The following is a 23,484-nucleotide window of genomic DNA, read 5'->3' as shown; positions in this document are numbered from 1 at the left end:
AGCAGTGCAGCTGCTGTGCAGCATGATTGAAACAAAAAAAAGCATTGGCATAGCCAATAGGTCTCGCCTTTGGGACCTTATAAGTGTTTATCCATGCAACAGTTGATGTTGTTGCACCAAGGATATTGTGCTGCATAACTAAATACTTATAAGGTCCCAAAGGCGAGACCTATTGGCTATGCCAATGCTTGTTTTTGCAGAGAATGCAGCCACTTGGTTGGGTGGTAGCTCGCCATACTGCACATGAGGGAATATGGCAGTGTGCATGCAGCTTTTCGATCACAATTTGCACACCTACTCTAGTAATTTTGTCTACTAAAGTTAATGGGTGTTGAAAGTCATTAGAAATGGTTATGTGGGTGTTCACCACATTCCAAATGGCCACCTATCTGCACCTCCCTGGGGAATACCCATGCGCACATCTCTGACCACTTATGTATGACAGGGTAAAATATGCCACATTTGTGATTATTCTGTAAACAAAAGTGAGATTTAGGGCCTGAAAATCCCCCAGATCCTTCTTGTGTGATTCAGGATCTGGAAATTCCCATTACCACATAATAATTTATGAATAACGACTCACATGAGCAAACGCCTAAAGTTACGCATTCCTTACAGTTTGTGATCACAGGCTAGAGTCTGCCAAGCACGGGAGGCTCTAAAGGTTTCACTCATTGGGAGTGATTCTCACACTTCAAAGGGAAATGTACCTACTAGTCAACATTCAAGGCTCACCGGAATGGAGCCTCCCAACTGTGAATCCTCATTTTCTTTCTATGTTGGCTTCTGGCCCTAAAACCATCACATCTCACAGCTAGAAATGGATGTACCTTGAGACTTCCAACTCAGAAGAAACCAGATGTGCAAAGTACAGACACATACCAATGCCTTCTTTTATGTTGGCCCCATACAAAAACATTGTGGAAAGCCCGATTTTCAATGTACAGTGACCAGAACGAGGACAAGGAGTAAAATGAAGGGATAAACCCACTGCCTGATCCTTGCCCTATCACTTACAGAAATAGAAGTGAGACATTTGTAGACAAATAGCTGGAGGAAAAACAGCACATAAAAAGCAAATCCTTGTATGAAACAACTTGGAAACAGAAAACCACAAAAACGAAATTGCTGCCATTTTATAGAAAGCACCTAAATTATGTTTAATTTTGCAATACCAGTTCGACGCATCATGCCAAGAAAGCACTTTGAAATTTATTTTTAAAAAAGGAAAGAGAAAGAGAGTTGGTAGGCTGTGTTTTGATGGAAAATTGGCATAGATTGATTGATAGATACTGTAAAAAGCAGAAGCAATGTGAAGAGCAGGAACAGGGAGATGAAAGCTAAGAAAATCAAAATTGATGAGAACTCTTGAATGAACAATAGGTAAACGTGAAAGATCATTGCGGTGGTGATTCCATTCCTTTACTCCACTTCAACCATTAAACCAGGGACCATTAAACCAGTGGCGGCTCCTCCCCTAAGGGGGAGGAGCATCACCCCACTGCTTTTTAACAGTGAAATAAAGGGAATATAAAATGATAATAACTTGCGTTATTATTTTTATCCTACTTCTGGCAGCCTTGCGGGGATGCTCTGCGCACAGAGCAGGGCAAGGGAGGAGTGGTAGCACCCTCTTGGTGCGCAATGACTGTTTGGCTGGCCCCCCTGGGCCGGCCAAACATTCATGCACACTTTGCATGTTCTTCACACGGGCTGCATTACAGCCTGCATGGAGAACATGCCCAGGCTCGCAATCAGCATCTGAGCGCCAAACCTCAGTGCTCAGACAATTCACAATGCTGCTAATGAAGCGTTGTGATTGGCTGACTGGGACTGTAGGTGTGCTTCCTGTTCAGGCCAAGCGAGGGCCTACAGAGGAGAGATGTGGCGAGGAAGTGGCGAGAAGGTGAGTTTATCCTTTTTCATTTATTTTTTAATACCCGCTTTCCCCGCATCCCCCCCCCTTCAACCATGCCCACACCCCTATCTCCAATCCGTGCTGGACGCCGCTGCATTGAACCCGCTACTCTCATCAGAATAATAGCAGATTACGTCACTCTGGGGTATCCGGAGATGGCAGTGCCAGCTTTTCAAATTCACCTCCGATTCCCGAACTTCTAGTGTAGTGTAGATAGAATGCTGTGCAGAGTTCTAGCTTGTAACCTTTAGATGCGTGTTTTTACAGTGCCTGCATGCATATGCATGAGATGGCAAATAATGCAACAAAAACAATGTCCCAACTGGAGATTAATTAAAGTAGGACAATTCAAAAACGGTGAATTGAATCACAATTGGGAAGGGGGAACAAAGGAAGGGAGACCACAACGTAAGGGTAGGGTGGAGTGAAATAAACTATAATTCTGTAAGTACATGATTATACAATGACCATAACACGCAAGGTGAGCACTGGGCGTGTTAGTGAAAGTGGACGGCGCAGTTAAATAAAGGTGTGGAAAACAGCGTGAACGGCGATAATAGGTAAGATGAAGGTGGTCAAAATTTGCAAGTTATATACAGTGTTTATATACAAAACAATCAGATAAATAGATTGACCACAGTAGCGCCTGGGTTCTAGGCTGGATAGTCGACTGCGTTTCAACCTAAATGATTGCAGGTCTTCATCATGACAATGGTCATTAGTTTGAGAGTAGTGCTCTAGTAGAGAGAGTACAAGGTAGATGTGGGGGATCCCAAAGTAATCATGATCTGCGAGGCATCAGGGAAGCTTGTAAGTTCCAGATTCTAAAGTCCAAGAGAGCGGTAGGCAATATATATGAGGGCCCAGGGAGCTTTTGCAAGGTATCCAGAAACAGCCCGGTTAATGGGCGTGGAGGATGAATTTGAAGGTCGATGTCAGGAGGAGATCCAAGGACAGCACAGCGCGATGGCAAGGGGAAAATAATTTCCGTGGCAGAGGAACGAAAGCTCTGTGTTGCAGTCAGGTGAGGGACGAGTGAAGCGTCGGCGCTGTGCTGTCTCTGGTCCAGGGAGCACCTGGCTTGGTAGTTTGGGCTGGGCTGTTCCCAAGAGGAACAGGGTCAAGACCAATGTTCCCTCTAATTTGTTTCCTTTGTGTGCAGCAGAGTAAGGTCTCTGTGCGCTGCAGCCAAGCTATGTCCACCAAAAACCTGACCGCGCGTGTAGACCGGGCTGTAAGTAGGAAGAAAAAACTAGGGGGTCTCTCAAAGGGGCGTGACTGATGCAATTAAGGGTGTGGCTTAATAGCAATTAAGCTTCAAATCTGTGCTTAGCATAGTGTGCCACCCGACTGATATTTTGCTTCTTCTGTCATTGCATCCAGATATGTAATACAAGTAACATTACACCTATAAGAAGCCAGGACTATTGGCGTTGCCAATAGTTGTTTGTTGCATAACGTTGTATATAATATTGAACATGCTTCCACTTTTGTGGTAGAGGTTGTGGCTTAATGCTCAAGGTGCTGACTTAGGAGATGGGTTTTGCTTTGAGTATCGGGTCAGCTTAACATCCTGTGATTATGGGCAAATCAATTAATCTTCCCATGCATACAAAAAAAAAAAAATAATCATAATAAATCATTTAAAGTGTTCCAATTATTTTGGGTTGAGTTCTCAATATATAAAACTTGCTGTATTTCTTTTCTAAATGCGGGGGCTGATGGTTTGCCTCTTTAAAGAATTTATGTTAAATGCAGCCCATGACGGGCACTGTGATTAACATCAATTCTTTCAAAAGGCCGACAATCAGCCCCGCAGCCGTGCTGCATTAAGAAAAGAAATGCAGCAAGTCCAGCCCTGCCAAGTACCATGCATCAGGCGTTAAACTAATGCATTTCAGTGTGGTGTTCCACATCACCTCACTGAAATGCAAAGTCGTGCATTATAGCCGTCAAGCCGAGCGCTGCTATAATGCACCACAGCAAGTGAATGCTGTAGCAGCATGCTACTACCGACATGCTAAGGGGGATGGCTGAGCAGCTCTCAGCTCTAGCAGCTACTCTGCTACAATGTAACTATACACAGAAGAAGTGCATGATAAAGCCATGCACTGCTTGTCACAGTACTCTGTGGGGTGTTACGCTCTGAAATTGAGTATATTTTAACCCGCACAGGGAGAAGAAATATATTATGCTCCCATTTGTCGTGTAGCAGCACATACTGACTCTGACCTACTTTTAATACTTACTGTGCCTCTTCCACTTCAGCCCGCCTCGCCTTTGCCCTACGTCCTAACACTCACAGTTTGTGTGCAGCTCAGCCTCTTTCAGTTAGCAATGGTCAAGGGTGTGCCTGCAATATTTGTGGTTCGGCCAATGGCCTCTGGCCGCCTGACCCTGCCCAGCAAAGGCTTGGCTCGGCCAGATCTCTGAGGGGACCATCTTCCACTCCCGGACACGCCCGTCCCTTCTCTCTTGCTAGTCACAACTAAAATGGAAACGCCGTACTGGCACCGCTGGGTTCATCGCCATGACAACCGGCTGCTAAAACCGCTGAGGCGGTGCAGGCCTAGGCAAGGTGGTCAGACACAAGTCCTGTGGCCGAGTATTTTCGGAGTGCAGAGTTTGTTCTATTGGTGCCCCGGAAAGCCACCTTGTTAAACTATCTCTTTCAGCAAATGATAGGTTCCATTTGGTGTAACGGTTGTGCAAAGCCAGGGCAGGTGTGGAAAGAAGTGGGAATCGGATTAGCCCGGGTTTGGGAGTGCTGAATTATTAACAGATCGAAGAGAAGGGAAAAAGGGACAAGGAGAGGTCTCAGTAAACAAGCTGGGGCATGTGCGAAACAGTGAGGCGCAAAGGGAGCAACCAAAAATAAACAATGCCACGTTTAATTATACCACGGATCACTGCTCAAGCAATCCAGAGCAACAATAGGAGCAAAATAAATGGTTTCAAAAGCCATACAGACTAGTGCTGGCAATGGCAGTGCAGATACTCGCTGCTGCTCGCATCGCGGTAAATGATCCTGCGACTGGATCCTACCCCACCGGCGCTGGTGGCAGAGTAAATCTGTGGATGACCGTGGTGGCCGCAGGAGTGTTCCTGAGCAGCCTGGAATCAGCAGAACACATGCAGCTGAGCAGAATGATGCGGTGTTGCAAACAGTAAGTGCCTGAATGACATGTATCATCTCCTAGGCTAGTTAAGTTGCTAATGCTAATATATAGTTTCTCGTTGCTCACAGGTAGCACCCATTCTTTCCATCCACTAAGTGACGTGTGTTCAAACACATTTACCCACTGGTATGCATCCATCAAACAATACAGCCATCATCCAGACTTACCCAGGAATCCATCACCCGATTGTTTACGTGCTTCTTGGTATAGCCTCTGTGTATACAGCTCCATGCACGTATGTTTTCTGGTAGCGCGTCCAGATATTTCACTAAACATAAGATATTTACTAGAAAGAACGCTTGCAAGTGAAATAATTAGCCAACTCTTGCACCTTTGCCAATACTTGTTTCTGGGATAAGAAGAGATTATGTGCATAAGGGGTACAGTGTTGATTTTCACCAACTCGTTTACAGTAATTTTACTTTCTGTCTGTAAGTTATACTATTTTATTGTGTCCCAACAAGAAATTAATGGGTGTAATTTCTGATATTGGTGTTTCCCTCATCTTCATTGCTTGATTTTGATCATGAGAAATTGTCACTCAAAATCATTCAAATGTCACTCATAATAAATTGAAATTATGAAAATGTCACACATTGCGATCTGAAACCTTGGCAGCTATGCAAGTCTACAAACACAACGTGTGCTTTCAGGATCATCTGAAAGCACACGTTGTGCATTTAAACTTGATGCATTTATTTTCTTACAGCACGGCTGTGGGGCAAATTGTGGACCTTTTCAAAGTATTTATGTTAATCACAGTTCCTGCCGAGGGCTGCATTTAACGTAAATACTTTCAAAAGGCAAACAATCAGCCCCACAGGCGCGCTCTATTTAGAAAAGAAATGCATCAAGTTTAAAATCACAAACATGTGCTTTCATATGATTTTGAAAGCACTCCTTGTGTTTATAGACTTGTTGCCTATCTTTTCTAAATAGAGCACGACTGTGGGGCTGATTGTCTGCCTTTTGAAAGTATTTATGTTAAAAGCAGCCCTTGACGGGCGCTGTATTTAACGTAAATATTTTCAAAAGGCACACAATCAGCCCCACAGCCGTGCTCTAGTTAGAAAAGAAAGGCAGCAAGTGCAGGTGCATTTTCTGCCTTTCGGCGCACAAACACTCTCCTGGGATTTGCTGTGTGTGCGCGCTTCACACACAGCGCTGCACGCTCAGGAGGACAAAGGTGTGCCCGCGCGTGTGTGCGCACCTTACAGGGAACAGTGGTCAAGACTGATTTGTATATGGCTGGGTCCAAACTGGGGTGGTGTGGTGAACAAAAGAATGATGGATTGAACCCAGGCGCATATGTACAAGCCCCTATCACCACAGAAACATCACTTATTGTGACGTTCCCGTGGCGGTAGTGGCCTTGCCTTATGTACAAGGCAGCGCTAAGCCCCTTAATGTGGCTTAATGATGCCTTGTACATAAGCCACCCTTTCATGCTATGGTTAGTGTGAAAGGGGCGGGCAGTGGTTGTTGCGGTGGTCGTTCCACAGCAACATCCATTGTATATGACTCTGCCCCCTATGCACAAGGGTGGCGTACAGAGGAGGCAGCGCCAAAATTAGGACCAGGAAAATACTGGTCTTAAGTTGGCTAAACGCATTATTTCCCCTGTTTTTGCTTTTTCCATTTGTGCTACCTTATGCAGCATACAAGAAAAAAGCAAAATGCCATGGTTTATTTTTGTAAAGGAAGGTGTCCCTTCCTGTACATAAACAAACCTTTTTTTAAAAAAAATGCCATTTTGTAACTTTCATGTGTGCCTCCTACACATAACAAATCCTCCCCTGCACACATACACCCTTGCACTCTGGTGCAAGGGTGCCTGCATTGGCACTAAGTTGTTAAACTTAGTGCCATCGCAGGGGGAAACACAAGGCTGCACCACATTCTTGTAAATATGGCTTGTGTTTCCGAAGTGGCGGAGCGTCTCGTTAAGCCCAGGAGGCTAACGACTCGCTCTGCCACTTCATTGTACATATCCCCCCCAGAGCTTTGTGACTGGGGTGAATGTTTGCATTGTTCAACATTCCGTCCATAATTTTTTTCTTTTAGGTCTTCAAACAAGGCCTGACCCTATTATCGGATTTCATCGGGACAGGCTCGCCTTCACACAGTACGACATGCGCACTGCAGTTCTTTCTGTCCTTGGAGTAGGGGGTTAGCTGCTGCACTAAGCTGGCTCCCGTATTGAATCTGAGCCAGAGCAGTGGCGGCGTCTCCCTATTCAGCGGAGTGTGCAGTAGTCAGCAGAAAGGCAGTGAACCACCATGTGAAGGAGGTACAGTCAGGTGGCCTTAGAAGCTAGTACTACACACCAAGAGACCAAGCAAGAAAGGTCTCAATTGGTGCAAATTACTCTGCCAGCGTGCAGAACTCCATGGAATTTCACAGTTTTCCAGTAACTTTGTGGAATTCCGTGGAGTACAACTCTGCGAGCCCCGCCCAGGCCTGTCCAGGAGTAGGAAATATCCTCACCTCGCAAGATAGCATTTCTGAGAGTATTCAGGTATGGCGGTGTAAAGATCCAGGAACACGAAGTACTTCTTGAAAAGCTTTATTTCAACATGACAACCCCGGATGAGCTCCACACTGATCAGCTTCTTCAGTTACCATCCTGAACATTCTCTTCCCGGAGCTAACAGCATAGCATTCTAGAATGACAGCTCTGCATGTCTCCACACATCTCCTCTTTTACTATACTTCGAACAAGAAACTCACATTTGTAGTTCAAAATTTTACAGAACAAACTACATAGCACAATAATAAAACTATAGAAATGTATGCACATTACAATGTCACAGTAGGGTCATTGTTGAGCACACAATAAAAGTGCACATATCGCACAGCATTATCTCAAAACCTTACACACATCACCTAAACTTCTTGTAGCACTATTCTCCAAGACCACAGCACTGCGTTTGACTTCCTTCACTCTGCATGGGGTAGAGTACTTACTTTCTCCTTTGGAGACAAAATCTCTTTTTCTCACCCAATCACCGGAACGAACATTACACCTTCTCACACCCTTCCTTCTATTGTAGTATACCACATTCTTTCCTTGCGACCTTAGAACTCTTTTTTTTTACCTCTTCTTGATCCACCACAACATTCCCCACATTTCTCAACCACACAGGACACTCTTTTGTACCCGTTACAACAAACAGATGATGGACGGAATGCTGACAATGCAGACATTCTCCCCCAGTCAAGAGATCTGGGTTAAATCCATCGTTATTTTGCCCACTACGCCACCCCAGTTTAGACATGGCCATATGCAAATCAGTCTTGACCCTGTGCCTCATGGGAACAGTCCAGCCCGAACTGCCAAGCCATGTCTTCCCTGGACCGGAATCAAGCATCCTAGGACCGGTTTCTGGCTATCAGCCGTCATCAGCCAGGATAGCTTGACTCCAGTGGCGTAGTGAGCACGGGTCCCACGTCTGGGAATACCCATCCCACTTAGGGCGAAAAGTGTTACAACAAACAGATGATGGACGGAATGCTGACAATGCAGACATTCTCCCCCAGTCAAGAGATCTGGGTTAAATCCATCGTTCTTTTGCCCACTATGCCACCCCAGTTTAGACATGGCCATATGCAAATCAGTCTTGACCCTGTGCCTCATGGGAACAGTCCAGCCCGAACTGCCAAGCCATGTCTTCCCTGGACCGGAATCAAGCATCCTAGGACCGGTTTCTGGCTATCAGCCGTCATCAGCCAGGATAGCTTGACTCCAGTGGCGTAGTGAGCACGGGTCCCACGTCTGGGAATACCCATCCCACTTAGGGCGAAAAGTGTTACAACAAACAGATGATGGATGGAATGCTGTCAATGCAGACATTCTCCCCCAGTCAAGAGATCTGGGTTAAATCCATCGTTCTTTTGCCCACTACGCCACCCCAGTTTTGTTGTAACACTCTTTCGTACCCGGCAGCCTTCCCTTTAAGGAAACAAATGGGGAAACTCCTGTCACGGAATGAGGAGCTGTCCTCTGTGCTCACATAATTTTCCTCAATTCTTTCTTCCAGAACAAATGATTAGTCAAAGACAGCTGTATGTTCTCCATCAGTAATCGGTTCACTTTCTCCACCAATCCGTTGGCTTGGGGTTGGAAAAGAGCTACTCTCTCATATACAATTCCATACCAGAAAGATAAACTGTCATCTCCCTAGGTACAAACTGCACCCCATTATCAGATACAATCGTTTTCGGTATTCCTTCATCCACAAAAACTTCCTCCATAAATCCAATAACAGTCAATGTGTTCACTTCCGGCACTCTCATGATGACAAACCACTTGGAGTGGTAATCTAATAAACTATGATGAATCTGTCTGATGTACAAATCTAGCTACAGGTCCCAAGAAGTCAATGGCTAGCTTTTCCCAGGGCTTGTCAGGAAAACTTAACACCTCTAAAGGAGGCTGCCTGACCACCTTGGTCTTGTCAATATTAGCACACGCCACACAATTCTTTACACTTGTCTCCACATCATGATTCTTAACAGGCCACCAAAATAATTGTATCACCTTCCTTTTCATTAGACCCCGTCCAGGGTGCCCCTCTTGAATAATGTTCAGGATCCTAGCTTGAATACTCTTGGGAGGATCAAACTTACTTCTCCTTCATTTCACATCAACAATGTACAACTCATCCCTGAGCTTAAAGTATTCACGCATCTCCTCTCTTTGTCCATCCTTATCCTCCCATCCACATACAACCTTCGCTTCCACTTCCTTCATTACATCGTAATTGTCCCTTGCAATTGCCCATTCACTTCCCACAATGGCTAACTCACCATCCCTAAACACTTCCTTGCTAGAACTCATCTCTGCAACAGTTTCTTCAACCTCCACCAGCATTCTCAACAGATAGTCTGCCACCACATTCTTGCTACCCGTAATAAATTCTATTTCAAAATTATATCCCATCACGGATAACAACCATCTAGTAAAGCGTGGCGTAACACTCCCTTCTAAACCTCTTCCACCTTTGAAGATATATGATAAGGGCTTATGATCAGTCCTCAATTTGAAAGGAATTCCCTACTCATAGAACCTGAAGCGATTGATCCTCCAGCAACAGGCCAAAGCTTCTCTCTCAATTACAGAGTACGCAGTTTCCAATCCTTGTAGCCTCCTGGATGTGAACCCAATCACATTTTCTACTCCGTCCCTAATCTGTGTCAGAACTGCACCAATCCCTACCTTGCTAGCATCTGAAGTACTTCTTGAAAAGCTTTATTTCAACACAACATCATCAGCTGAACTCCACACTCTTCAGCTTCATCGGTTACCATCCTGAACATTCTCCTCCCACAGCTGACATCATAACATTCTATGATGACAGCTCTGCATGTCTCCACAGGCACCATGATTTCTGGTTGGGGCAGATAAAGATAACTCTGGATGCGCTTGATACTGATCTACCATGCCATCCTCATTAATTAGGGTTTTATCTTTGGTCTGCACCCTGTATAATTCATTAAAGTGGACTACCCAAGCTTTGGGTTGGACCACTTCATCAAGATGATTTTCTGTGCTGCGGGTCCTAGCTGCTATGAGCTTCCAAAAAACTTTAATGTTCCTATTGTAAAGTTCTTCCCATTTCTTTGCCTCCCAGACCCTTTTTGCCATAACCAGGCGTGCTCTTCTCATGTCAGAATCTCCAACCGGTCACCTTTTTTTTACAGTTTTAATTAGTGAACTTTTGGCGTGTCTGCAGTCACATCAATACTAGCCAGGGAGATTAATTTGCCATTGGCCCCACAACCCCTACTTGGTAAAAAAAAGTTTCAATAGTGATGATGTACAAAGTTTATCATGCTTAGAACAATTAATTCAAGAGCGGCCATTCTCTGCACAAAGGGATTGTAAATTTACATCTGGACTGTAGGGTTATCTGCTAATGCTGCCCATTTCACGTTCATTCTCTTATTGCAGGTTTCAACCCTACTTTTGGTAGTGTTAACTGGTGTACTTAAATTTAGGTAGGATTGAGCAGGGAAATGGGTGCTTAGCGATTCAAGATCGCTATCATTTCTGGTGACCACCTCCATATCAATTAAGTATGGCCATGGTGATCTGTCCAGAAAGATGTATTGCTGGTGTACAAGCCTCTCTTAAAGGTTGGGCACGCTGGGAAATCAGACTTAGTAGAGCCATTCACAACCGTCAGGCCAATGGGTCACAATCAAGACAACGATTTGACCTGCGGTCCTGGAATGTTTAGCCACATGTTCCGTATCACTGGCAGACATTACCCTAAATGCATGCATTTGTTCCATCTGGTCTGTTAGAGTAAGGAAAGCAGGCAATATTGTGTGACAGTAACCTGCAATGATTTTAAAGTAAGCATGATTTATGGAATCGACCATGTGTGCTAGTTGGGTCACCTTCCCTGAGTAAATGCTTCCCGGACAGAACGAATGTAAGCGTTTGTGATGGAAATATGCCTGGCCCCCGGAACAAAGCCTGTTGGAATACCTACACCAAGTAGATCTCTACACTCTGATGGAATTCTTTTTGTTTTAGAGAACAGATCCATCCTGAGCGCCGAATCAGAGAACCACCAGAAAGTCTCCCAGCAGGTAATTGTACTGCATTAGTAGCAAATGTAATGTACCTTGATCTAAACACCGGCTCTAACGCTGTTTCCTGCAATAGTATGATATGAAGTTGGTCACTTCACAGGGCAATAAGCAATGAAGATGGCTCTTGCTGCTTTATAATATCTCATGGCTAGAACCAAAGTGGTAATGTGTAGCCCAGTTAAAAAATAAGGTGCAATCTGTTTTCACAAGATTCAACAGAAAAAGAGGGTTAGCCAAATAAGCCGACTTCAAACCCCTTTAAGGGGTCACACAGGCACTATGGGGCACCTCTGCAGCAGCTTGTTTAAAAAAACTACAGTGAGGATACAGGAAGACCAAGAACCACGAGGAAGCTTAAGAGCAACAGCAGAGGCTTACTGGGGTAAGTATCGGAGTCCGATGAAAAACTCAAGGGGGGTGGCTCTTCCCTGGCTCTTCCTGGCAATGAAGAACGAGGACAGACCCGCCCTTGTCCCGAGCCTTGCACGGACATGGCACGTGTGTGTCCTGCAGGATGACTCCAGGCGCTTTGTTGCACTGCGGGCGGCAATGGCGGGAAGTGACATGATCCTGGCCCCTCCTTCTGAGGCAGTGCTAACTGGGGCTTGGAGTCCCCATGTGGACGCCAACGGCACTTTTTGCTTCCCATGCAATGGGATGACTCCAGGCGCTTTGTAGGGCTGTGGGTGGCCATGGCGGGCGCGGGGAAGATCCTGGCCCCTACTCCTGAGGCATTGAAAACTGGGGCTTGGAGTCCCCACACGTAGGTCAACAACACTCTTTGCTTCCCACGCCACAGGATGACTCCAGCCGCTTTGTAGAGCTGTGGGCATTAGTGGTGAGAAGCGGCAAGATCCTGGTCTCTCTTCCTGAGGCAGTGCAAACAGGGGCTTGGAGGAGGCCAACAACACACTTTGCATCCCCACACTCCATTCTACTCTACCTAATATACCCCTTCCACTTCACTCCATCCTATCACATGCAACTCAAATCTACCCACTCCAGTCCAATCTAACCCACTCTACCCAATCCACCCCACTCCAATCTATCCTACTCCAATTTACCCTATCCAATCCATCCCACTCCAATCTACCCCAAACTACTGAAATCTACTCTACCAGACCATAACCCAATGTACCCCACCGTAACCAATTTTACCCCACTACAATCTACCCCACCTAACTCTATCCAGCTCCACTCCAACCTACTCCACTCCCATTTACCCTGCTCTGCCTTAATCTACCCAACTTCTATCTATCTCACTACAATATACCCCACTCCACTCCAATCTTCTCAGCTCTGCTCTAATCTATCCCACTCCACTGCAATCTACCCCATTCCACCCAAATCCACTTCCCACCACTCTTTCCCAATCTACCCCACTCCGCCATACCCTAATCTAATCTACCCCACAACACAATTCCCCAAGTTATGTCACTCCACTCCAATCTCGACTGCACTCCAATCTATTTAACCCCACTTCACCCCACTTCACTCCAGTCTACGTGTGTGGATGGCATCTTTGGAAAAGAGTGATGCTTCTTAAGTTGTTTTCAGCGATCATCATACTATCAGAAACTCTCATTTTCAGTTCCTGACTACACATAGGAATTGTTGCACGGCATTTCCTCTGAGTTGTCAATGTAATTACCTTCACTGCAGGAAAAGGAGGTGAGGTCAAGTACCTATTGTTATTTTTAACGTTTTTTTTACTAGGTATTTACAGTGATCTACTTTGAAAACTTCCAATTTGATCCTTGTGGAGCTTTGCTCCATTGATGGGATTAAACCTTTAATGGTGAAGTGTGGAAAATGAACTAGTCCAGTCTTAGTGAAATGCTGACACATAACAATACCATTATCCAGCATGACTACACACTTTCAGTATTGTCCACCACATGCTTTTTGGTCTTCCAGATTTGAACATTTCTTCAAATGGGTAGTATAGAAGGAATATTTTTTGAACTATGTAGCTGCATTTGATTAATCTGGAAAATGCCTGTTGAAAAAAAAGAAATTGATTCTACCACATTCTTTAGGTCCACATGGTTTGAAAACATACAGTTGCACACCTAAGGTGACAATTGCCTGTGACATAAATGTTTTTGACACAGCAATATGTAATCTTGACACTTATTTCACACCTAAAGTGTGTATTGGCATAATTAGATACAAGTGTTTTCAACGGAAGCCAGAGAAATGTTACTCGGCAGATGATTAAGAGGCAGGAAAAAAAAATACTTTCCAATGATTGCAGTTTTGGAGCATTACATGACGAGTTGGTCAGAGACCAGCTTATCATGCATGCAAGCAACCCTGCCATTTAAGAGCATTGTTGGTCAGAGGGGGATACCCACTCAATGATGTTTTAGCAATTGTTCATAAAGCTGAGATTTTCAGCAGGTGTGAAAGTGTGTTGTAGCATGGAGACAAAGAATTTGAATCAGTGAATGAATTAACAAATCTCATGAATAACAATAGTCATACTTACCGATCAAAAGGAAGCACTAAACTGAAATAAAAGCATAGAAGTTTTTGCTGTGAAAGAGAGGAACACTTGGCACATAGCAAAAATTGTCCTGGACTTAAACAACAATGGAGTAACTGTGGAAATGTAGGCCATCACAGCAAGGTGTGCAGAAAAAAAAAGAAAAATTGTGCTAAATGTGTACATGAGGAAGTTAAAAGCTTAGAAGAGGATGATTCTGAGAATGAAGCAAAAAGCAACTAGCAGTGTCATGAGTGTATGTACAATTTTGCTTTGAATGTTAATGATAATGAAAGTATGAGAAACAATAAGCTGGAACATAATATGATGATTGATGGTGTTCCAATTAAAATCTATGCTGATTTTAGTTCACTTTTCACTATTGTAAATGAGCAAGTGTGGAAAGAAAAGTTTGTCAACAAAAGTGGTACAAATCGTTTGGAATCAGACATACATCCAGAAGGTTATAGAGGATAAAAACTTGACATGCTTGGGTTTTGATGGCTAGCATTTAGATGAAAAAACATAAGCACAAAAGGGAAACTCTACATAGCAAAGTAAGGACCTTCTTTTTTGGGTTGGTTCGAACAATGGAACTTACACCTTATCCTTGATGATAATAGTGACAATTACGTTCTACTTGTGGATGAGGGTGTTGCAGTTAGGACAGCCATGCTGAAGTAATTTACCAAGGTTTTTTGCAAAACTCTGGGTAATCTGAAAAATTTTGACCATAAAATTGTTCTGCATGTAAATCGTCTCTGAAAAATTCAGAAAGTTAGAAATATTAGAATAACAGTGAGGGATGAAGTTTTCATAAGTTTAGAAAAAATAGTGTTAGCTAATGTAATTGAAGCAATTGAAATTTCTGAATGGATATCCCCTTTAGTTGTGGAGCAACACAACAATGGCAAAATTCAGCTGTGTGTGGATTTACGCCACGTGAATAACAACATTATTAGTGACAATTTTCCATTACCTAAGATTAATGAAATGGTAACGTGTCTTAAGGGGGAAAAGTGGTTTTCCAATTTAGGTCTATTGTCTGCATACCATCAAATTTCATTGGCATCAGAATCTAAGAAATTTACAACATTCATAGCACTGTGTAGTTGTCTTAAATTAAAGAGAATATCTATTGAATTAGAGTCTGCTGATGCTGTTTTTCAGAGACTCAAGCTCGATTTATTTGGCAAAGAATAATAGGGGCCGATTCACAGAACTAACTTAAGACAAAATCCTAAACTTACTACTTTTGGTATTCACAGAAGTTAGGATTTTGTCTTAAGTTTGTCTTAAGACAAACTTAAGACAGACTTAAGACAAACTTAAGACAAAATCCTAACTTAATTCTGTTTCATGTCTGTCTTAAGTCTGTCTTAAGTCTGTCTTAAGTTTGTCTTAAGTCTGTTTTAAGTCTGTCTTAAGTTTGTCTTAAGACAAACTTAAGACAAAATCCTAACTTCTGTGAATACCAAAAGTAGTAAGTTTAGGATTTTGTCTTAAGTTAGTTCTGTGAATCGGGCCCATAGTGTTTTTCCAGGATGACATCCTCATTGTTGGGTAATACTGGAATATACATGATGTCAGACTTTAGAAAAGTTTGAGGATTCTTGAGAGCAAGGGTTTAATTGCAAAATTCTCAAAATGTAAGGTCGCTGAGAATAGTTTTACACATTTGTGGCATGTGATTGGAGAGTGTGGAGTGAAACATAAACCACCTTTGTTGAATTCCATCAGGAAAACAGCTGCTCCAACTAGCAATAATAACATAGGCCATTTTGGCAGAGTACTGTGCAAAGTTTATTGCCAAATTTGAAGAAAAGTGCTACAACATGAAATAATCATGAAAAAGCAAAACCACATTTGAATGGAATCTCAATGTGAGGAGGATTTTTGTATATTGGCAATGTAACTGCTTTGACTAGTTTGATGCTGATACTGATTTTTGTATTATAATGGATTCTTGTAGCAAAGGTTTGGTGGCTGTTTTAACACAAAAAGACAAAAAGGGAAAAAAACAGTAATTTAATTTGCCTCCAGACCTTTATCACCAACTGAGGAGAAGTATCCTATTCTTGAAAAGGAAGATTTAGCATGTGCGTGGGCGTTGAATCATCTTAGAGCTTTTGTGGTGGGGCAAACCCCTTATTATTCAATGATGCCATAAGCCTTTGGTTAAATTATTCACAATGGAGGAAACTGTGAATGTGAACCGCATGACTGGCAATGCAAATATAGGATTACATTTCGAAAATTGTGTTTGTTCCCGGAAAAGATACTGTGGTGTCTGATTATCCAGAATGCCTTCCCAGTTAGAACACTGAATGTGAGGATGAGTCAAGGAACAATTTTCAGGAGGCTGTAGGTTATAATTGTGGCACATCGGTAGTCAAGAAGGAAGAATGGGTTATGGAGTATGGTAAAGAACTTGTTTTGCAATGAGTGTTGAAATCTATTTATGATAATTGCCAAAAATAACACACCAACACTGCATTAAGGCATTTTTGGGAAGTCAAATCTGAAATTTCTATGAAAAATTACATCATCTTAAGGGGTAACAGGATTGTTCCCCCGGTTGGGGTGTTCTTGATTTGATACGTCTTTATGCACCTTAAGACCACAAATGAGAGACTGTTTTATTCCCAAACAGCCCTGGGAATCAGTGACTATTGATTTACTGATTTTGTAGAACCAGTTGGTGAATCATAGAAGTATATTATTGTACTTATGGATCTTTTCTCAAGATGGCCTGTTTTGACTCTGTTTCTAAGTTTTTGGGTAAAATCTTTGGGCCTCATTTATGAGGCCCCTTGTGCCGCCGATACATAACTTGTTTTTGTGATGTTGCGTGGCACAGGAGCCTGCTCCATATCTGCGAGGCCACTTTTTGGGCTTAATGCTGCCTCGTAAATATTGATCCCTTTAACGCAGTTTTCTGTGTTAAATAGGCGTGCAATGAGTGTTGCTGGGGGCATTCCCAGCAACATCCACGTCTTTTTGACACTGCCATAGAATTACATGAAATTGTAAATCTTAGGCAGCGCAAAAACGTACGCCTCCCCAGGAGAGGTGTAAGGGAGGCACAACGAGGAGAAATATCTTTATTTCTCCTTGTTTTTCCTTTTTCTATGTGTGCTGCATTCTACATTCTGCAGCACACATAGTAAAAGTAAAAAGTCTCTTGTGATTGTTTTTGTGCAGGAAGGCTTCCCTTACTGCACAAAAACAATCATCCCTGCAACGCAGTTACCAGGCACCATGGTGCAAAGATGCCTGCGTTGGCGCATGGCAACCAATTGTGCACCTGTGCAGGGAAAAAGAACAGGAATGTGCTGTATCTGATACATTCGGCGCATTCCTGCCTTTTTCTTTTGCCATAGGGCAGCGCAGCAGTAAGGTCTGTGGTGCTGCCCTAAGGCAAAACCTCATAATTGAGGCCCTTTGTTTTGGAAGGTATCCTGCGACCATTTTAAGTGACAATGGAGCACAATTTTTATCTAATGCAGCTAGGAAGTGTTTCGAGAAGGTTGAGTGAGACACAAAACCACTTCACTTTACAACCCAAGTGACAATGTTATGGTTGAGACATTCAACCACGTGACCTAACAAGTCATTCAGTCTGTGGTCGCCAATAACAATAACAATTAGGAAATACAACTAAAGAAAGCTGTGTGGGCTTACACAGTAACGTACAATGAAGCCACTGGGTTGCCACCTTTTGTTATTATGATGGGTACAAATCCCAAAACTGTGTATAACCTAGAATGGCTGCAACCGCGGCCGCTGCAGGTAAGAGCGGTGGGTTGGTGGGGCTAGGTGAGGGGGGATTTCGAGAGACGACCATGAGGAAAAAATAATTATTTATTTAATTTTCCCTTGTGGTCATCTCTCGAAATCCCCCCTCACCTGGCCCCACCGCTCTTACCTGCAGCGGCCGCTGCTGAACGGCTGTGTAGTGCTGGTACTGATCAATGGTCAGCTGAATCTATTCGGGGGAGGTTGTTGGAAGTGCACAAAAAAGCAAGTCTTACTATGAAGACAAGCATGGAGATATATCTACATGTGTAGAGGTTGGTGATTGGATTCACGTTAAGGAGCCAGCTAATATTTCAAATGGTGAAAGTCAATTTTTTTAACCAGAAGCGTTGGTGGAGGCTGCACTTAATGCTGTCAAAGTAAGACGTGGAAAAGTATTAAACCTTATTAAAAGAGCGGCTCTTGGTTCAAAGAAGTTATGAAACGGTTTCAAACATGGTCCAGCTGAGGATGATTTTCAGTGGTTAGATGATGGAATGGACGCGGTGTTGAGTGTTGTTGATGTTGCACATTATGTGCATTTGGAAGAAGTGAGTATTGGTGAGGCGCGTGTAGTTCTGGTTTTGTGTCGATTGCGCATTTGGAGGGAGAGAGAAGAGATGTTGTGAGCGAACACGCTGATCCCAATCAGGAGAGTGTAGAAACAGCAAGTGTGGAAGGTGTGAGAGGAAGTGCTGAAGATTTGAGTGATGTCACGAGTGACAAGAGAGACCGATGACTGTCCATGTTGCTGAAAGATTACATTTATGGGGAAAGTTTGTTATTAAACACGTCACATTGTATATTAAATTTTGTATTGTGATAGATGTATTAGTGTTAGTTTTTGTGTTGGAAAATATTTTATTGTATCTTGTTCATTTTGCTATTACAAGCTTGTGCTTACGCTATGGGCTTGTCATGATAAAATTCCATTCTATTCTAGTATGGAATTGTCTATGAGTGGAGTGTTCTATGGGAGCACAGAAGACTGCAGACTGCAGCTGTGAGGGCTGCCTTCCCTTACCGCTGTACTTATTTCCTAGCAATAAAGCTGGAAGCTACAAGTGTTGTGGTATGGATCAATACATGACAAATTGGAGAGGAAGTGCTGGTTATAAGAACTAGCATGTCCTTGTCCTTTTTACAAGCATTTTACATCCTTTTTCAAGCTTTTAACATGGGAAAAAGTGACGTACGGGCATTGCAAGGGGCCTGTAAATAAGCCACTGTATGTGTTTCAAAATGCAGCTTGGAAAACTCGGCCTTTTATACTTCTGACCTAAATGAAGTCAATACTAGTTTAGAGTGGTAATAATTTTTGCATCCGGAATGGTATATTAGAGCACTTCTAATAAAGGTGCTATGAATCCAGAACACACCAATTTATAATTCTAAGTCATACTCCACACAATGAGAGTGAGATGATGAGTATTTCACTGTTTGCTTCTAATTTACAACAGCAGGCCCCCCCCACCAATAACCTATACCACCCAGTCAGTATTGGAAACAACTCTGATGTGGCTGATTTGGAAATTCCTCACTTTTTCGAGCTGAATACAGCAATTAATAAGTAAAAGACAGTTTGATCACTGCAAACAACTCGAAGTTCCAAAGGTAAAATGTTGGGCTGTAGGAAGCGACTGCCTCTCCTGTCTCCTGCAGTGTATTCTTGTGCATGCAAAGAACTTTTACTGTTTCTTGTTTCTTCAGAAAACTGGAGTACAAAGCCAGCGGAGAGGGTTGTCTCAGTTTTAATTATTTGCTGCCTCGCCCCTTTTCATTAAAGTCAATTCACCAAAATGCCAGGGGTAGTAGTGATCCAGCGGTGAACCAGCAACAGATCCTCCAATATCATATACTCATCTGGGCCCATAAACACACCTACACACAGCCTGGTACTAACTGCTGGAGTCAAAGTTTATGATTTTACCATTCCTTCAAGATTAGTCTTCTCTTGTTCTCAACTAATCTTTTCACTGATCAAAACGTTTTTTCCTCTGGTCAATGGACCATTAGTTGAACTAGTTGACTGTGAAACGACAAGAATTATTTTCTCTTTAGAATGAATAACCACAGACTCTGAAAAGTTTTAAGTCTTTATCTAAATTAATTTCATGTGAACCACTTTCAAAGTACAGTACAGTCTCCGTCACTCATAGGAAGGAAGATTCAATTAATCAATCAATCAATCAAATATATCATACTCTGCAATGACTTTGCTTAGAAAGGAGAGGATAGAGAGAAAGGTACACCTGCACATTCGTTGAAAGTATAATTACATAGGATGGTGTGAAAACCAATCCCCTGGCCAAGGAGCTGGGAAGGGTCCCCCGGGAAAGATCAGGCGACAAAGGCTTCAGGACAGGAATCAGGACAGGATAGATGACCTCTCCAACACCGAAGCTTGCGTAGCACCCCTCTCTGACACTCTCTTCCTCCTCGAGATTCTTCCGCGATCTTCTTCTAAATTAATTAGATTTAGATTCAATTCTTCATCAGCATCACTCGTCACTCCGACAGCATTACCGAGCTCTACAGCATTCAGCAAATCTCCGTCTGACTAACTAACTAAATCCTACCTCAATTATACTCTTCAAAAATTATGTACCACCCATTAATGTTTCAATATCATAAAAATACTAACACTGATTGGACAGGCAAGGGGGGAAGATCATCACACCATGCTTATTTTTCATCTTAGTCTATTAGTCTATTGTTCAAAGATCCCACCCCTTATTTTTTATAAAGCGGGGCGGGACTTCCGCTTGAAGGAAGGAAGTCCCGCTCGCCGCCCAAGATCCACCCATGACTGAGGGAGAGCCCCGCAGGTACCAGCGAATGCCAATGGAAGGCGGAGGGGGCTCGAGGCACATTGCCGATGCCTGCCCCCACCGCGTCTGACGAGAAGACCACGGCAGATGGAGCGGAGTCCCCAGAGAGCAGCCCGGTGAGTTGAGAAGGTCTACGGTGCTCCGTGGGGGCTAATGTTGGTGCCTGATAAAGGCATGGTGCCCGGTTTGCATTTAAAGCGGCCCCGGATGGCAGTGGGCCGCTCCAACCTCTTGGGCATATTTTATTTAAAGCGCAGTGCGCTCCAACGTTGGGGGCCAGTCCTTTCTCTTCAGGGCATCCATTTGCTTCAAACCCCCACAGGGGCATGTTTGTTCACAGAGCCTCCGTGACTCCAACATTTGCATATTTGATTTCAGAGCCTAGAGGGCTCCAATGTGCGCATTATTTGTTCCTAGAGCCTAGATGGCTCCAACGCTTCCCATTTTCAGAGCCAGATGGCTCCAACATTTTGCATATTGATTTAAAGGGCCATTGAGAGCCCAAGCCCCATTTGACTATTTCCAGCTGCCCAGCAAGTAGTGGGCAGCTGCACCGTTTGAGCCTTGCTTTATTTTAGGGGACATGCTGAATTCAGGAGTGAGACGCACTCCTTCGCCCCATCTTTTCCTGCACAGCTGCGCAGCACTTAGTGCCAGCTGCAACATTTAGGTTTGCGCAATGGCGCACCTGGACTTCTGCTGCAAAGGCGGCGCGCCCTGACTGTTGGGAGACAGGGCACTTGAGCCCCTTTGGGATATCCAGTTGGCCAGGGGGATTGTTAGGTTTATAGGGCACCAGGCCCTACTGTGATTTTGGGTGCTAGGAAATGTGATTCCTGTAGAATGATTTACGCACCTGGGTTGATACCTCTAAATGTGTTTTATGATTATGAGGTTGTTCTGCATATCATGGTTTAGGCTGGAGATCATTCTCTACTGTGTTTTATGCCCCTAATATGAGTTATACTTAGGAGGTTATTTTCTAATTCGTTTAGACTTATGAGAGAATTGCATAATGTGTTTATGCTGGTGAGGTTGGCGCAGAATGTAATTTGCGCCTGATGTGGTGCTGTGCATAATGTAGTTATGTCACAGGCTGATGCTAAGTACAGTGATTACCAGTAGTTACTGGTTGTATTCTATGTTTATGATAAGTTCTACATTTACTAAGTTCACTTTGTGATGCTACTGACAGTGGTCCAGTTGGCCCTGTCAGGTGTAAATAATCCCTTGTAAATATGACCTAGTGCCAAGTGGCACCATGTATAATATGTGCTTACTATTCTAATGTGTTATGATAATACAAAGGCTATTTTTATATATAACCTTGTGTGGGGTTCCTTTTGTTGTGTGCCTGGGATGTTGTTGCTGTGTGCGTGCGCAAATGCTTTACACATTGCCTCCGGGATAAGCCTGACTGCTCGTGCCAAGCTACCAAGGGGTGAGCAGGGGTTATCTTTGGTGTGTAACTTCCTTGCCTTGTCTAGAGTGGTGGTTTCTGCCTGGCTTTGGCGCAAGCCTTTGCCAACCAGAAATCCAATTTCTAACAGAAATGTGTAATGGCACTGCGCTACCACACCATGCATGTTAGGGATCCCAAAATATCAGTCGGTATCCAAGTTTCTTCCATCACTTCACTGGCTCTCGGTTAAGAAACGGGTTATGTTCAAATCCTTATGCTTAGCCTTTAAAGCTCTCCGTTCCAAAGGACCAGCCTCCATTAGGCAACTCTTCCGTCGCTATATCCCGACCAGAAATTTAAGATCGGCCTCCCATGCAAAACTGGCCATCCCCAAGTTCAGGAGGCCCACCTAGGGAGGAAAGAGTTTTGCAGTCACCACTGCTAAACTCTGGAATACCATGCCACTTACCCTAAAAACCTCAAGTAATAGGATCTTTTTTCGCAAAGCACTAAAAACCTGGATTTTCAATAATTAGAACAAACTTGTCCCCCTTTACTCGGCAGTTCTCTACTGTCTGGGGCCGCTACCCAGTTTTCTCCCCTCATGAAGCTTCAGCGCCTAGACACCTGCGGGTATTTGTGCGCTTTCTAAATCCTATTTTCTTTTCATTTCATACTCTACTTTATGCCTCTCCACTCTACTCTACACCACCGCACTCTACTCTGCACCACTCCACTCAACTATATGCCACTCCACTCTGCATCTCTGAACTCTGCTCCACTCTGCACCACTCTGCTCTACACCACTGCACTCTATGCCACTTCACCCTATGCCTCTCTACTCTATTGTGCACCACACCCCTTTATGCCAATGCACTCTATGGCGCTCTCCTCTACTCTGCCCCACTGCACTCTTTGCCATTGCACCCTACACCACTTCAGTTTAGGAGACTCCACTCTACTCTGCACCACTCCACTCTATGCCATTCTCCTCTGCAACACTGCACTATATGCCACTGCACTCTATGCCACTGCACTCTACGCCAATACACTCTATGCCAATACACTCTATGCCAGTGCATTCTACTCTGTACTACTTCATTCTACACCACTGTGCTCTTTACCAATCCACTGAATGCCACTCTAGTCTACTCTGCACCACTGCACTCTACCCCGCTGCACCCTATGCCACTGCACTCTATGCAACTTTGCTCTACGCCACTGCTCTCTAACCTGCACCACTCCACTCTATCCTGCACCACTCC

This window comes from Triturus cristatus, chromosome 7 (assembly GCF_964204655.1).
Source record: "Triturus cristatus chromosome 7, aTriCri1.1, whole genome shotgun sequence".
In the NCBI taxonomy this organism is placed as follows: Eukaryota; Metazoa; Chordata; class Amphibia; order Caudata; family Salamandridae; genus Triturus; species Triturus cristatus.
The sequence above is the reverse complement of the archived record's forward strand: the minus strand, read 5'-3'. Positions refer to the sequence as shown.